Source organism: Cryptotermes secundus, unplaced genomic scaffold, assembly GCF_002891405.2.
Source record: "Cryptotermes secundus unplaced genomic scaffold, Csec_1.0 scaffold445, whole genome shotgun sequence".
NCBI lineage: Eukaryota > Metazoa > Arthropoda > Insecta > Blattodea > Kalotermitidae > Cryptotermes > Cryptotermes secundus.
Genome location: NW_019742968.1, coordinates 42,458 through 59,721, shown reverse-complemented (window position 1 = coordinate 59,721; position 17,264 = coordinate 42,458). Strand labels below are relative to the sequence as shown.

The 17,264-nt window shown below is 41.9% G+C and overlaps 1 long non-coding RNA gene across 1 annotated transcript in view; it reads right to left on the bottom strand.

Annotated features, from left to right (window-relative positions):
* The window catches only part of LOC117283019, a 105,143-nt gene extending 96,569 nt beyond the window's left edge, over positions 1-8,574 (bottom strand). The window contains exon 1 of the long non-coding RNA XR_004514012.1: positions 8,521-8,574. This is a non-coding gene — a long non-coding RNA (uncharacterized LOC117283019). The remainder of the gene's footprint in view (positions 1-8,520) is intronic.
* Positions 8,575-17,264: the final 8,690 nt, after the last annotated feature.

Here is a 17,264-nt window from a genome sequence, read left to right as displayed (position 1 = left end):
TATATAATTTTTTTCAACACCATGCATCTGTCCCTTAAACACACTTTTTTCTTTCTCAAATCACAAATACATGAACTTTCTCTCTAAGCCAAGGAAAAGAATACACCGTAAGTAGAAGCGTCTGTGTTGCAAACGTGAATCTGGCTAAATTGTTTGTTCTTGTTTGATCAAGCAGTTTGTTGCATGCATGTTCCCAGTATTTGTTCTTTTCATCTTCGAGACGTCTTCCCTGTGGACTTTCAACTGTTGCAATCAATAGAGTGTGGTTAACACATAACTTATGTCTCCCCACATACCTGCTTGGCATTTATAGCAGCCATAACACATGAGCTCCATGCAAACAGTTGCCTTGTTGTTATTCTGACAAAATGTAATAGCTGTTACCTTCATGTGATTAAAGTGGACTTGAATTCCATCCCACAGTTCTCATTTTCCTAAACTAATGTTCAGACGTTGTGACTTGAGAGTATTTGTGATGTAAGAAACTACAGTGTATTTCTAGACATGACAACATGAAAGTCGTTTCGCCTATTTTCTGCAAGAAAATCTAAAGCACGAGATATCAGCCCATCTTTAAATGACGACTTTTACTTAAATAATATATATAAAATTTCAGTTCGTACCTCACAGGAAACGGGGCACGCGGTAGTGTTGTTGATTGAGGCACTATGCTACAAGCCGGACGGTCACGGGTTCGATTTCCGATAACATCATTGGATTTTTCAATTTACGTAATATTTCCAGCCGTACTATGGCCCTGGGGTCGACTCAGCCTCTAACAGAAATGAGTACCAGGAATCTTCCTGTGGGGTAGAGGACGGCCGGCGCGTAAGGCTGACAACCTCATCGCCGTCTGTCAGCCGATTAACTAGAAAATTTGGGAGCCTCAACGTCTCATAACCCTATAGGTCTCTACGGCTTGTTACAAGCACACCGTTACCTTTTTTTTTTAATTCGCTAAGTGGGGGGTGGAGTCCAACTGGGTCCACTCTGCACGGCGGCCACTGATTGGCCTATTGTACCTGCCCCGGGTGATTATGATGATGGAGAATTTGGTGGAATGACGATTGGTAGGGGAAACCGAAGTACTCGGAGAAAACCCGCCCCAGCGCCACTTTGTCCACCACAAATCCCACTTGACCAGACCCGGGATCGAACCCGGGCTGTCGCGGTGGGAAGCCGCTTGAGCTATGGCGCAGCCTCACACCTTTACCTTACCTCACAGGAAATACACCAACGGTACCGGTTAATGCTGGTTTGAATAGAATCGCAGATGACTGCGAGTACCGTATGAAACATGCAAATACACTCTGTGAGCAGAATGCAGTATTTTAGTATGGTGACTTGGATGGCCAGAGCGTTGCTGGGTAGCTGACCGGTAAACACCCCGCGACCGAATATACACAAGGCAACAGTGGAAGATGTCTCAGTGGAGGAATGTTACTGCGCGTTACTAGGCAACAGCGCACCAATGAAGACGCTGGGTAGGAATCACGTGGCTTGTTCTCTATGTGGTCTTCCTTAGGCAAAAACAGAACTGTGTTCTCTGTGCGTGGTCCGTGCCGAAGGCTTATGAGAGAAGTGAATGAAGTAAGTTCGTAAGCTGGAGGAGCGAACTGAAACCAGGAGTACATGAGAGTACAGGAGGTCGGCATGTGAAGACTTGGCGTGTGATCTGAAGACGTTATGTGTGCTACAGTGCAGTGGTATTGGGAGTGTGATTTAGTTCCTAAGTTACTAGTAGAGTGTGGAGTGATCGTAAACTGTGTAAATCACTAAGAGTGTAATAATCATTTGTAATTATGACCTGTATGTTGTTAATAAATTCAATTACCAATCCGAACCCCTTCTCCAGTCACCCAAACACGTGACAGTATGTTAAAGCAGGTGGTACATCTAGAAACCACTAGGCTTTTAATAGTAAATGACATAGGTAATAAAAATGCTATAAGCTCTTGGATTTTATCCACGCTAAGGGGTTCAATACCAAACAGTTCTGGTGTCAAAACAAGAAATGTTCCCCTATCATGGACTGCACCACCGAATTAGGTATGAAGCTTCTGGGCTCGTGTAAACGAAAAGTCCCGTCTCTCTCATTTAAATAAGAAATTGAACAAAACGCAGGACAATCCAGCTCCCAACTGAGAAGCCAAGGCCAGGACTATGTCCTTCATATTCTGTCTGAAACATTACTCTTAAGGTTCTCCTTCTGCTTATCTTGAATTCCTTGTAGTGTCATAAACCAAATGTTAAGACCATAATTAGTTTTGTCGTTTACGTGAGCCCCAGTTACACATTCATGCATATCAGGACTAGAATTCACAAAGCATTTGCATGTTAGGAATTGTATTGTAATTATTATTGTAACATGACGCCTAAAGGCTGCAATAGTGGTGTCGAAGCCAGGCGTCCTTTGCCAGGCAACGGCTCGGTAAACACCACCTAAAAGCCGGAATAATGGAGCCATAAACGGAACTACCCCTTTTGCTAGGCAACAGCTCATGCACGTTTCCGAGACTACGCGTACACAAACACTTACAACGGATACCAGAAACTGAACCCTTGAATTACGTGTTATGTACGCGGTAGGCCCAAAGTAATAAAACACGAAGAGTTTGCCAGACAAGGAAGTCCAGTTGTAGACGACAGACCCATCTTCTCGTCAGAGAGGATGTGACATTAAGTAGTCTAACCGCAAATGTTCAGTTGGAAAATAAAATTACTGGTCGTGGGTCTCAAGGGGCTTGTTGCCAAGACGAACTGACTGGCGGTAATCCGCAAGTCATAAAGTAACGCTGACTCTGACCTCAAGTCTTCCCGTGTGGAGGCGGAGTCGGACACCTCCACCGTAGCCCTGCGAGTCGTAGGAGGCGACGAAAAGGGAAGTCTCGAATTTGAGACAGTAAACTATGGTCGCGAGTCCCACGGAACACGGACCCTAGAATGACTGCGCTGGCGAGGGTCAGGAGAAGTTGTAAATGGTACACCCGTCCTCTCGTCAGGGAGAGCACCCCACATCAACAAACCCGAAAATGTCTCACAGTAAAAATCTGGTCGTATGCCTCAGGTGGGTGCTTTATTTCAAGTCTGACTTTGACTTTGGCAAGGAAGTAAGCGCGAGTGAGGTCCGAAGTTCGAGAGACTACAGACTGTTCAGGATTCAAGCAAGCAGACGTTGAAGATTTTGCTTTGTGTGTGGTAATCGTTTGTATTTTATGTGTTATAGTTACGGTAGTCTTGAGAGCGTAAGCACTGACTGTAGTTACGTCTGGTGAATATCCAATAAAACTGCATAATGAGGAGCTTCATAACTTGTACTCTTTGCCAAGTATAATTAGAATGATCAAGTCAAGGAGAATGAGATTGGCAGGACATGTGGCACGAATGGGGAAGAAGACGAGCCGCTACGACGACTGGAGACTCACCACTTCTCAGAAAATCTGGTAGCGCCGGGAATCGAACCCGAGACCTCAGGATCTGTAGCCAGGAACTCTGACCACTAGACCACAGAGACGGTCAACAGAATACATAACAGAAAAGATCAAATAACAAATTGTGTGATATTTATATTAAGTTCTCTTCAATAGGGCAATGATTATTACTCCCTTGTTATTGTAGTGTCAAAATTGCTTGTTTTGTGCTACCATCTTGCGGTGGTGGGGGTGAGCAATGTCCCTTGGGAATATGGGTTGTCATAGGATGTATACAGTGGTTATGCTTATTTTTGTGGGCAAGTGTATTCTGCTAATACTAAGTTCTGCGTGTTACTTGCCGTAGTGTTGATGCTAACTGCTTACATTGTGTATAAACTGTAATATCTTTTTCAGCTTCGATAAAACCCGTTCGTTGTCGAGTCATCGTGACAGTGTACATATCATAACAAGTGCCTCAACCTTTCTGTTTCAATGTAAATGTTGCCTGATAAGTCGAATTCAAACAGATCTGACGACTTCCGACGCAGAATTTAATGCGTATAAATAAATGAAAGAAAAAACTGTACACTGATGGACAAAGCGTTTTAGAACACTAGGCCCGCCCACATCTTGTAGATGTGTGTAAGCAGGACACCATGGAGAAGATGTAAAGCATATCTCAAAGCATTTTTGATCTCTATACACTGGATTAAGACTTGATAATTGAAAGTGTCGACTGGCTCTATCTTCGCGGAAAGATCGTCGGGACCTTTAAGGATAATGAGGGCGAATGTCTTCGAAAGGCGTTCTAGGTGTGGAAACGAAGACAAATCAAAACGCTGTTAATTTCCTACACTTGTAGGATAGCAATACCCAGAAAGTCATTGTTTTCATAGTCACAGTACTTAACCGGAAATTACATAATTGAAGCAGTTGATAAAACACCGTATAAGACGGAATATAACGGGAGCCCTTATTTCTCCAACGAAAAAGTTCGATTAATTTAACAAAACTGAATTTGCCATTTAGTTATGAGGGTTAATCCTTATAATCACTTTCTTAATATTTATCCTTAAGGACCCGAAATAAGGTGACATCTATTTTATATTAAGCAGTATTTAAAAAAAAGATCTCTGCCTACTACGGTAGCCACAAAAATGCTCTCGTTAACTGTTAAAATGCTTCAATAGGTCATGCGCTTGCCATCACAGAGCAGTACTGAACTGTATACAACTGAAAACCATTCAGCTATTGTTGAAATAACCAGCAAAGGGGAAACTGTTGCTAAGGAGTGAAATAGAGTTAAGTGGTTGATGAAGCTGCCATGAGAATATAATACTAGACACTCAAGAGTTGATTTTATGTAAGCAACATTCCAGGTACCGATCTGAGTGGCTGCGCGGTCTAAGGCATGAACTGTCTTCGCTCGCTCGAACGCTGGGATCGTGGGTTCAAATGCCACTTGAAGTATGGATGTCTGTGTGCGTTCATTCTATGTTCGTGTTGTTCTGTGTGTAGGTAGCGGCCTTGCGACGGGCTGATCCCCCGTCCAAGAAGTCCTACCGACTGTGTGTAGATCACGAACCTGAAATAGCGGCCAAAATCCAACAAAAGGACTGTACAGCCTTATATACATTCCGAGGAAGCAACGCTGCTATGAAAATAACGACGCTCAGAATTATTATGATATGTATCATACGTTCAAAAAGTTAATCGACGGATTCTCGCCTCGGAGGTCCATGTGGGATTTGTGGTGGACAAAGTGGCCGTAGGGGAGGATTTTCTCAAGCATTTTGGTTTTGTTCTATCAATTTTCACGCCACCAATTCCCCATAATGATTTCTTATCAAGGGGCGGTACAGCAGACCCATTTTACGTCACAGTACCAAGAAACTCAGTGTCGTCACTAACCGGCTTATAACCTGACAAAAAATTGCCCATTTTCCATGTTCACTAGGTATTGCAGAGTGTAGCAGTGAACTGACCTTCTTTATGCGAATATCATTTAACATTCGTGGTGTATGGTTTGCCTCAGGTGAAAGCGTTTATTTATCTTGTTAATTTTTTAACACTGCCAACAGGAACTCATATCCACGTGTATATGAAGACCATTATTTTCTGTTACATTACGCAACTGGTGGTGACAAATGAAGAGAAGATAGTCGGTAACAAATGAAATACGTTAAATAGTTAATCAGACTGTCACCAGAGTGCAGTGTCCTTCTCCATAATAATAGTAATATGATGAAGGAAAATGATAATTATAAGAACCAAATTAATAATTATTTACCGGTAGAAGTGTCATTGAGATATGTTGTGTGAATGATAGGTTACATGCTATGAGAATTAGACGTCATCTCAAAGAGGAGGACTTCCTTAAGCTGCATTTTCAACATACATTTCTAGCTGAACCAGTTACATTTAATTAAAATGTACATATGGCTTCCAACCTAATACGTTTATAAAGCAAAGACCATCCCAATGAACGTTCTTAGAACTGTATTACATAAACAGACTTCATAAATGCAAATGGTATGCAAGGCAAAGGGGCATAGTCTTGTGGAATTTCGTACTGTATAGGACTAATGGAAATTTCCAGCCATCAATATTTTCTAACGCCTGGAAGCAAAGTCCTAGTTCAGCAGGCATCTCAAGGTTCATAGCTCACGCCACTGGATCATATTTTAACCTGTCTTATCTAACGATAGACTGCATGGAACAACTGACTCCAAGGAGCAGGGTTTTTCTTGAGAAATTAACAGTCGTCCGTCTGGTCAAGAAATTTTCTGCCCTTTATGGGACTCCGAGGGTAATTCGGTGTTTACAGACTCTGACCCTGCATCATATAAGCCTAGCCATTGGCTTACGGTCGATGTGCAATTAATAAAATTTGATCCTGGCCGTAATGACCGAAGGCCTGCCGTTACTAATGTTGTAGCCTGTTAACTGTATGGGACAGTCCTCCTTCAGGATCTAATAATCGCTCAGTCATTTCGTGACTATTATTGGAACCGGATGTTCATTTTCATGTTCACAAGAGCCCGCCACTAGGCCCTGCCCTCAGTCAGAAGAATCTAGGTCACATCCCCACATACAGTGTTTCTTTAACATCCATTTTAATATTATCCCATCTACGCCTAGGTGCCCTAAGTTACCTTAGGTTTTCCAACTACAATTTTGTGTATATTTCTCATATCTCCCATGCATTTTTTTATTGCTAGTGGAGTGGGACTAAGTCCCTTCTACTGCGGCCACTTCTGGCCTATTGTACCAGCCCCAGATGATAGGTGAGGATGACTGTGGAGCAATTGGTGAAATGAAGATTGGCAGGGGAAACCGAAGTACTCGGAGAAAACCTGCCCCAGTGCCACTTTGTCCACCACAAAATCCCACTTGATCAGACCTGGGTTCGAACCCGGGCGGCCGCGGTGGGAAGCCAGCGACTATCTCTCTCCCATGCATGCTACGGTCCCCGCCATCTCATTCTCTTCCGTTCAATCGTTTTCTTATACATCCTCAATTTATGTTCTTCTCTTAATGTGAGAGACCAAGTTTCACACCCGTACAAAAATGAGTAAAATTATAGTTTTATGTGCTTTAATCTTTTCTTTTTTTTTTAATAGAAGATAGGAGGACAAGGGAGTGACTGAGTTTTAACAAGCATGTCCACAATCTGATGCAGTGTGTCTCAGTTCAGAGTAAAGTTCATGCTTCTGTGGTTCTGCGCCACGATCGGTGATTGAATTCCTCAAGAACCGGTCCTAATTACGTACAGAAACGCATCCAAATTTGGACATTCTCAATATTTTTCTTAAGAACTTAATATCTACGTATTTTTTATAATAATACAGTGTTTTTCAATTCAGAATAAAGCTCATCTTTCGCTGATTCTGCGCCCGATCAGTCAAAATATTCCTCAGGAACCGGTCCTAATTACATACAGAAATTTGGACATTTTCACTATTTCTTCAGAGTTTACGTCCGGTTATTCTGTAAAGCTTTTTTCATTATGGGTAAAATTTTTAAGCCTGTGAATACTTGTAACGCGAGACAGTGGGGGCCCGTGGCACCTGCATATATGGCGCACGGCGTGAAGACGTATGGGCTACGGGCTCTTGCATTATTATTCTCTCTCATTGGATCTACGCTGAGGAAAATACAGGCGCTTCTGAAAGTCACCAGGGAATTAGAACTGCTTCATTTAACACGTCATTAACATTTAAAAATGCAATCTTGCGTTTCTAATTCGCTGTATCAGGCATACAAGTCGCCACTGCGACTTGACACTCTTCATAGCTATAGAACGGAGACGCCTGGTAAAGATGTAATTAAGAATATTTACTCAGTATAATATTAAGTGTATAGCAACTGCTACAAAAATAAAAATGTGTGAGGATTACTAGTAATTATGAAGTGCAACATTAATATCTGAAGTTGTATGGGGTTATAATTAATTGCCTCCAAACATCAGAACTCTTCTGTTATTTGCTGCCTGGATTCAGAAGGAATGTTTCCATTTTGCACAATTTCCGTACATTAACAGAATATGTATTGGTTTTCTTTCATTCGCATGAGATGCTGTAGTAAAACTGAAAGTTTAAGTTTTGCCTTATGAAATCATATAGATTTCCTATAAGTCGTATGAATTAAATTAGATGCCAGAAAGTTTAACACCCCAAGAATAACTTGTATGCGTAATCTCTGGTTTGAAGATCGTGGGTTGGTGGGCGTATGTGTGGGTGAATTCGTGGCTAAGTGGCTTGTTCTAGAAATACGCGCTTACGCCGGGGAAAAAATCAGAACTTTGACCTACGATTATAAACCTAAGAATACATTTCTGACTTTAATACGATACAATTATAGGCGTGTATAATAAAGACCATTGTAAGCAGAAAAAGTAAGGGGCGAGGAACTCGCTTTAAAGAACAGTTAAAACCGCCACTGGCTAAATTTCAACCTTCACTGTTAACGGACAGACAAACGGCGGAATAGATGTTCCTCATCTACGTTTTAGAATGTAAGACAGTTTAGGAAGAAGAAGAAGAAACAAGAAGTTCTGGAGTCCTTCCTTTAAAGTTTAACTGACATAAATAGGTGTGTCACTTACCGAATGGGTCAGGTTTGAACCCCAGGAGCCACTGTGGCGGCACTCTAAAGCCAGGAAGGCAACATTCAACACTTAACGCAAGTCAACTGTTCAACACCGACTGAGAACATTCCGCTAGCACGCGTCTCAGCAGCCTTCCACATAGTCCCCTACCAACACAGGGCCCCACCCCTAACACTCTGCCATCTATACGCAACGACACAAAACTAAGTCCAACATCCTTCTCAGTATTTAATTAGAAACAAGCTGGTCTCTTAATTAAGCTATTGTAAAGACGCTGACAGAAGTATTGATTTACAGTATAGCACCAAGTACAAATGAAGTAACCACAGTGTGTCTTGCACTGGGAAAATCCACAGATCGAAATTGCGACATGTAAGATTATGCGTCTCTGGGTGTGCTGAAGAAAGATAGGAAGCTTGTGACTTTCTCGATGCTTCAGTTTCTTCGACACTGATTTTACGAGTGTTCACGAAATGGTTTCATGGATTTCTACTGCTCTTCTTGTTCACTCGACCTCCATATCCCTTGAAATGTAAATATTATTCGATTAATCGAACGATTCTTCAGTCGCCGATTATTTTTCTACTTCGATTATGGGAAATGCGATACACGTTCTTTGTGTGTGAACTTCAGAATGGAACGATTGCAGGTACCCGTGCCATATAGTAGACGTGGCAATGAAAATTCGTTATATGTCGGACATCTAAGTGACTATTAGTTTCTCAAGAAATGTTCCATGACAGAGCTAAAATAAAAGACATTTCAAAATGGGATCAAATCCCGATGAGGTGGATTTTTTCAATTTACCTAATCCTTCCAGCCTCACTATGGCCATGGGGTCGACTCAGCATCTAACAGAAATTGGTACCAGGAATATTCTTGGGGGTAAAGGGCGGCCGGCGCGTAAGGCTGAGAACCTTACCGCCATCTGTGAACTGATTGTCTGGAAAATGTGGGTACCTCAACATATCACAACCCTATGGGCCTTCACGGATAGCTTTACTTTACTTTTCTTACTTCACTGAAAAAAATAAATTAAATAATATTTTTCCGAGACTAGATAAAATTGTATCCATATCATATCAACTTATACTTCTGAACGTGAAACGTGGATTATAAGAAAGAACAATGAAAGAAGACCGACAAGGTCTCATGGTAACTCCTTGATGGGTACTGGAAATAACTTACAGGAGGCGTGACCGCGCCATAGCTCAAGCGGTTAGTCGCTGGCTTCCCACCGCGGCGGCCCGGGTTCTATCCCGGGGTCTGGTCAAGTGGGATTTGCGGTGGACAGAGTGGCGCTGGGGCAGGTTTTCTCCGAGTACTTCGGTTTCCCCTGCCAATCTTCATTCCACCAATTGCTCCACAATCACCCTCACCTATCATCTGAGTCTGGTACAATAGGCCAGAAATGGCCGCAGTACAAAAAACTTACAGGAGGCAGATTATAATGTAAAAATATTATAAAAACACTGCAAACACAGTAGATTACTAAACAACTGTAAATAAACCGAGGATAAAAATAGAAAAAAACTTTAAGTCAGGGCTCAACATAGGCTATATGCCCTCAAACGAAGAAGTAGTATAGGAACTCGTAGAAGTAGATGGATTGACTAATTTTTTTTGTGGGCCTTGAAACGAACTTCAGAACCCTAGATACTTCTGGAAGAAGAAGATGAATTCAGTATCTAATCACAAGCAGGCTTTTCATATCTACATAAGCAGAACTATCTCCTTTCTCCGCACTACTACTTAGTAGCTACACTTCTAAATTTCTAACCAAAAGAATCATCTTGTTGGCAGCAGTTGTGTTCGTCAGTTTATCAGACTGCTAATCAGAGAACTCTGTCTTTCTTGGGAAGCTATTATTCGCTGAACTGATTAAGAAATTCCTCTCCTTTAAGGAATCTTATAATTCATTCATTTCTGTCTTCACAGCAGTCCACCATCGGACACAATCCTAAGGCAACTGAATCCAATCCAAGACCCCTTCTACGCCACTCATCCCATTTCAGAAATTTCCTTTCAACGCTTATATCTCCAAAATGGCCTCCTATCAGCTTTCTTGACTGCAGTACAGTATTTGTCGTACCTCTCATGCGTTCTAGATGTCGCGTCTGCTCTTCTGGATTTGATGGATAGGTTAGGTACTCATTATGCTGTACGAGTATAATGTTATCGCCTTCTGCTACTTCGTGTCTCTTAGGTTCAAAATCAATCAGGAGACGTTCTGAACACGGAGCAGTTAATAAATCCCGTAGGTTTCTGAGCATGTGATTAAGGCAGTAGGTCAATATGCTGCATTTAAAAAATGTAACCTGAAGATCACAATATGGCAGTAAAAATATACATTATGTTAAGTACCTGACGTAATGTCCCGTGTATATTGGGAAAGATATTGTGATTAACGAAAGTCACCTATATGTTGCACGCTGTGACGGTTAAACGCTCAACCTAACATATCAAAATATTGCAATATGACATTATGATTAATGCAAAATACATGCATAAGGAGTTGGGTGGAGGGGAAACATTTGGAGGGCTAATAGGCCTGCATTTGTTGGGGTCGAGCCCGTCTCCTTCCTGGGTGGCGACTCGTGTTAAAACCAGTGGTTGGACTAGTAATATGTAATTATAATTGCATATGGTTAAGTTCAAAGGTCATTAAGTACTTGCCATGATAATTCCACCCAGTTCAGTTCACAATCGTCGGAAATGTTAATAGAGCAGCGCTTCGGAAAGGCATTGTTTGAACAAGTGGCGTGTGCGTTACGCAGCCTGTCCCAGCAGAGTTACGAAAACACGACCGCTGTTACTATGTACTCAGTGGCACAGGACGTGTTACGTGCAGGTTCAGTATCCGTCTCCCTCTTTCGCTTTAATTATCCATATCTGTAAGTTATTTAACGACGCTGTATCAACCTTAAATTTACCATCGGATGAAATTATTATGTATGATCAAGGATTATTATGTATTTTTTATGTACGAGGGGTTACCCAAAAGAAACCGAACTTATTTTTTTAAAACTTATTTATTCAAATTTTAAGCACAAACCTTCAATCCCCTTCAAAGTACTCTCCACTTACACTAATACACTTGTCTAGTCTTTTATTTCATTTTTCAAAACATTGTCTAAATTCATCTTTCGAGATGCTTGACAGCGCCTCCGTCGTTTTTTCCTTTCATGTCTCTTTTCATTCAAGGAAACAAAAAAAAAAGTCGCACGGGGCAAGGTCGGGTGAGTATGGAGGGTGAGGAACAGGGGTCATACCATTTTTGATCAAGAATTGTCGCACAGACAGGGCTGTGCGAGCAGGGGCATTGTCATGATGGAAAAACCAGTCACCCGACTGCCACAAATCTGGCCGCTGAGCTCCAAGTCACTCCCGACAGCTCCACAATTTCTTCAATGGTCCGTCGTCGATCTTCCTTGATGATTTCACGAATTTTTTCAACATTTTCATGTGTTCGGGCCGTGGAAGGACGACCAGAACGAGGTTTGTCATCAATTGACATTTCACCATTTTTGAAACGGGAAAACCACTCAAACACTTGAGTTTTCCCCATAGCATCGTCCTTGTACGCCGTTTTTAACATTTCAAGAGTTTCTGTTCCACTTTTCCCGAGCAAAAAGCAGAATTTCACCGCCGCACGCTGTTCACGAAAATCAGCCATTGCAAAAACGACGATCACACAAAACAGTTGTCACTATAAACTCTGCCGAAACTAGTCCTTACCTTCTGAAGCAACGGTAGTCGGCTTATCGACTCAGGAATGTTAGCTCTATGCGCTCATAGCGGCAAAACGCGGTACTACAAAAGCTCTGCCCACAAAAAAATTAGTTCGGTTTCTTTTGGGTACCCCATCGTATGATCAATGATTATTATGTATTATTGTTTATGAGCAAGGATTATTATGTATTTTTATGTATGATCAAGGCTTATTATGTATTATTATTATTATTATTATTATTATTATTAACGATCAGTGCTTATTATGTATTATTATTTATGATCAAGGATTGTTATGTATTATTATTTATGATCAAGGATTATTATGTTTTATGTATGATTAAGGATTATTGTATTATTTATGATCAGGGATTATTACGTATTTTTTATGCATGATCAAGAAGAAGAATTTCCCAGCATTTTATGGAACCCGAAGGTTCATTACCGTGTTCACATGATCAAGAATTATTATTTATTATTATTTATGATCAAGGATTATTATGTATTTTTATGTGTGATCAAGTATAAAAAAAAATCTGCTCATCTTTCCCGTGACTAGCGAAAGTGGAAACATCTCAAAATTTCTTTATTAACATTAACCTGCTCTCATTTCATAGTAACTGAAGAAATACATGTCGCGATTCTGACGGGTTCACTCGTCTTCAGACCTCCTGGTTAGATAAAGCTAACAACAAACCTATGAGCCGATTGTCTAAATAATTTGGGACCCTCAACGTCTCACAACCCTATGGGCCTTCACTGCCTGGTGCAAAGATAGCTTTATTTTCTTTTTACTTTTGTATTAACAACAAAAGGAAAAGTAATGTTTTGTAATATGTAATATGCGCTTGACTTCACGCAGAGGTTCACTGGGTCCAAGAGTCTGGGGTGGGGTCAGCGGACATAAGGTCAAGAAGTGACAAAAACAATTTATCAGGAAGTCATGTGATAATACTTATGGAATAATATTTTGACGAATGACGATACAGTCGTGCCCATAAGGAATGGAGTGGCTTGGGATCTGCCACGTACGGTGCGCTATGTGTGATGGAGCCAGGGCGAGGCGATATGGACGCAGACAAGTTCCGGGGGGAGGACATTTTATCTAGATCATACATGAGCAACCAACGGCCAGTGGGCCACAGCTGGCGGTCGTCACACTTCTCCTTTACGTTGTTATATTAAACTAATGATTTGGTATTTAATTATCTGGGCCGGTCACGGTAGCCGAGCGGCATGAATTGTCTTCGCTCACTCGGACGCCGGGATCGTGAGTTCGAATACCACTCGGGGCATGGATATTTGGCATGTGTATGTGTTTGTTCTGTGTTTAGGTAGAGGCCTAACGACGAGCTGATCACTCGCCCAAGGAGTCCTACCGTCTGTAGAATGAGCATGAAACTGAAAGAAGAGACCAGGGCCCACGGGGGCTGTAGAGCCAGTAAAAAAAAAATATATATATATATATAGACACATACATATGTAATGGAACGGTGAAAGATGCGTAACAGTCTTATATTTGAGTGTCTCGCGGTATTGGCAATGAAGATGACTGTCTGGTATCTGGCGTTTGGTAGACAGGTACCACCGATTATGATGGGCGTAGTATTGAGTACTTGTATTGACCCAAGCACGTAGACCACCATGGGAATCACTGTGCGTCTCCTCTTTTTTACACTAGGACTCTTCGAAAGATTAAAAAATCTCCATGGCTTTTAGTCCGCAAGCGAACTTTACCGACCGAGCGACCGCTGCTTGTCGGCGAAGTTAGTGCCAACTTTTGCTGATAGAGGGTGTCGCTTGGTCAGCGCAACGGATCCCCACGGCCATTAATTTCGGTTTTCTAGACCGGAGCCGCTACTTTTGCATTCAAGTAGCTCCTCAGTTATCCTCACGAGGCTGAATAGCGCCGGAAATCGAACCCATGACCTCAGGATCTGTAGCCAGGAACTCAGACCACTAGACCACAGCGGCGGTCCCCTTCGAAGGACACATGTCCTTAATGCTAGATCCAGAACCTGTTTGATTGAGGCTGTACCCATGCAGAGCCTAAGAACTTTACTTATGCCCAACCGAAGCTGGGCACTGACAAAGTGTATGGTACAACGATTTCTCTTCTTGTATGCACTTCCTGCATATAGCGTTACGCGAAGAGTCCCTAACATGTAGGTGCCGTCTCAGTGGCCAGTGGCCAGTGGCCAGTTAACAAGTCCAAAGACACTAGTCCTCTAGACACTTTTTCCGAAGGGCCTTCGGTGATGAACTTCGACTGTCTCATATCCGGTGTGGCGGTCCATATATTCGGAGAGCTTCATGGTCAGCTACTCCTTAATATTCTGATGAAAATGCTGCCTCCATCTTCAGGGTACAGGAGTAATTCGCGTGTGGGGAAAAAGTGTTTCAAAATGGGGAAGAAGGATAGGGACCAAGGCTGGTGAGCTAGCAGGGAATATGGAGGCAGTACGTTCCTCTGAAACGTCGGAACATATCTGCCAAGACAACGCATCTTCACATACCAAAAGACAGTAATGTTCACATTTGTGTCACGGAAAAAAAGAATTGTTTATAGTGAAATAGTTGTAGTTTTGTATCCCGGAAATATCCGGTTCATATTTTCTGAGCCGATTACCGGCCCTCCTGACTGAAAATTTCGTAAGTTTATCAAGACTTCTTCTAAACCTTATCGACTCACCGTGTATGATTTCTGACCAGTTTATTTGACGCAGAGTATAGGCCGGTAACTTCTACTGTTGAAGGAGAGTCATTATATAACTTAAGTATATAATCACCCGAGCGCGGATGTATTTTCAGAGAAACTACGAAAACACTTCCTGTTTCCTCTTCCAATTCATCTTTCGAAAGTTTACGTAGCCTTACATTAGGAAGCTCTGGCTACACATCCGCAATTGACATTGCGTTGCTAAGAAACTTGGAGACTTGTCACTGAACCAGATACTTCCAGATATGTTCTGCTGCTACCGATGTAATTTTGTAGTTCCCGAACTGGCTTCTCCTGTCATGTGATCAAATAGGCTATATCCAACGACTGCAAGGAGAAGTAATTTCCTCTTCTTCTTCCCGTTTGCTGCGACCTCTTTCACGGTTCTGCTCCCCGATATATGTATAAGCATAACATTGAAAAACCTCAAGCCTCTCCTCGTGTTACGTTCCCCAAACAGAAATCACCTCTTGTGAAGATTTCAAACACATCCCTTTAGAGCATAGTCATTGGTCTATATACCGTCTCTATTTCTCCAGCACATCGGACAATTACACAACGGAGTCGCCCCCTTCAAATAGTATTAAATATTAAACAGTAACATACAACATAACAACGGATCTCCGAACACCATATCAGCTATTGTGTATATAGTATGTCCGTATATATTTGTATTGCTAGTGGGGTGGGACTAAGTCCCTTGAACTGCGGCCACTTCTGGCCTATTGTACCAGTCCCAGATGATAGGTGAGGGTGATTGTGGAGCGGTGGAATGAAGATTAGCAGGGGAAACCAAAATACTCGGAGAAAACCTGCCCCAGCGCCACTTTGTCCACCACAAATCCCACTTGACCAGACCCGGGATCGAATCCGGGCCGCCGCGATGAGAAGCCAGCGACTAACCGCTTGAGCTATGGCGCGGCCTTATGTCCGTATAATTATTACATGTACTACGATTGCAGCTACCAACTTCGAAGTATCATGGCATATATAATATGTAACTGATCATTTAAGATTTTAACTTAACTGTAATTTATTTTGTATTCACTGGTATCATTTTATGCCACTATATATACTTGGAAGTTTAGCACTGTGACTTATATTTAACGTGCAATTCAATAACGAAAGATCTAATGTATTTGCCTGATGATGGCCTTATTGAAGGCCCAAACATGTAGCGAAGGTATCTTCTAGAGCTCCTTACAAGTGTTATTGATGCTGTGTTGTGACGGTTGTCAGTAAGAAATAATATATACCGTCTCCTTAAACATTAAGAAAACTCTGCATATTGCCATGGGCGCCAGCAGGGGAGGAGGCAAGCCAGGCGTCTGTCCTCCTCCACAAAGTGTTTTGGAAAAAAAATAAAATTGAAAAAAGAAGGAAATATGCCAAATATTAATACTAAAAATGATTTTTTTGTTTATTCTTCTGTCCTGAATCCTCTCGGGCAGGGGTTCCCAGACTATTTTTGACCACATACCACTTAGTGCATGGATAATTTTGGCTAATCGCCCTGCTGCTACATGAAATATTTTAAGAATTTTTAATAGAATCAGCGTAAAATTTAGTGAACCTTCATAACTTAAAATGAAAATAAATTAAAGGTTTTGACATATAGATATAATGTTTATTCATGCATAAATAAGAGGCCTTGACCCTGAAGATGGAGTCGGATCACTCGAGTTGTTAAATATAAATACATTACAAAGTTAGAAAATAATTGGGCAAACTTTCTGTGGCAGGCCGTAGGATTTTGTATAGTGTATATGAAACATTTGCCGGTCACGGTAGCCGAGCGGTCTAAGGCATGCGCTGTCTTCGCTCGCTCGGAAGCCGGGATCGTGGGTTCGAATCCCACTCAGGGAATGGATGTTTGTGTGTGATTTTCTGTGTTTGTGTACAGGTAGAGGCCTTGCGACGAGCTGATCACCCGCCAAAGGAGTCCTACCGTATGTCTACCAAAGTGAATGGAGAGTTTCATGGAAGTAGGCCTAGGGCCAAATGAGGGCTGTAGCGCCAATGAAAAAAAAATTAAACATTTGCCAATCACATTGGCCGCGCTTTGTAAGGCATGAACTGTCTTCGCTCGCTCGAACACTGTGATCATGGGTTCGAATCCCACTCAAAACATGCGTTTATTCTGTGTTTGTGTTGTTCTGTGTATAGGTAGAGGCTTTTCGACGTGCTGATCCCCCGTCCAAGGAGTCCCACCGTCTGTGTAAAGAAGATTACGAAACAGAAGATGAGGCCAGGGACCAATAAAGGACTGTAGATCCATAGATATATATGA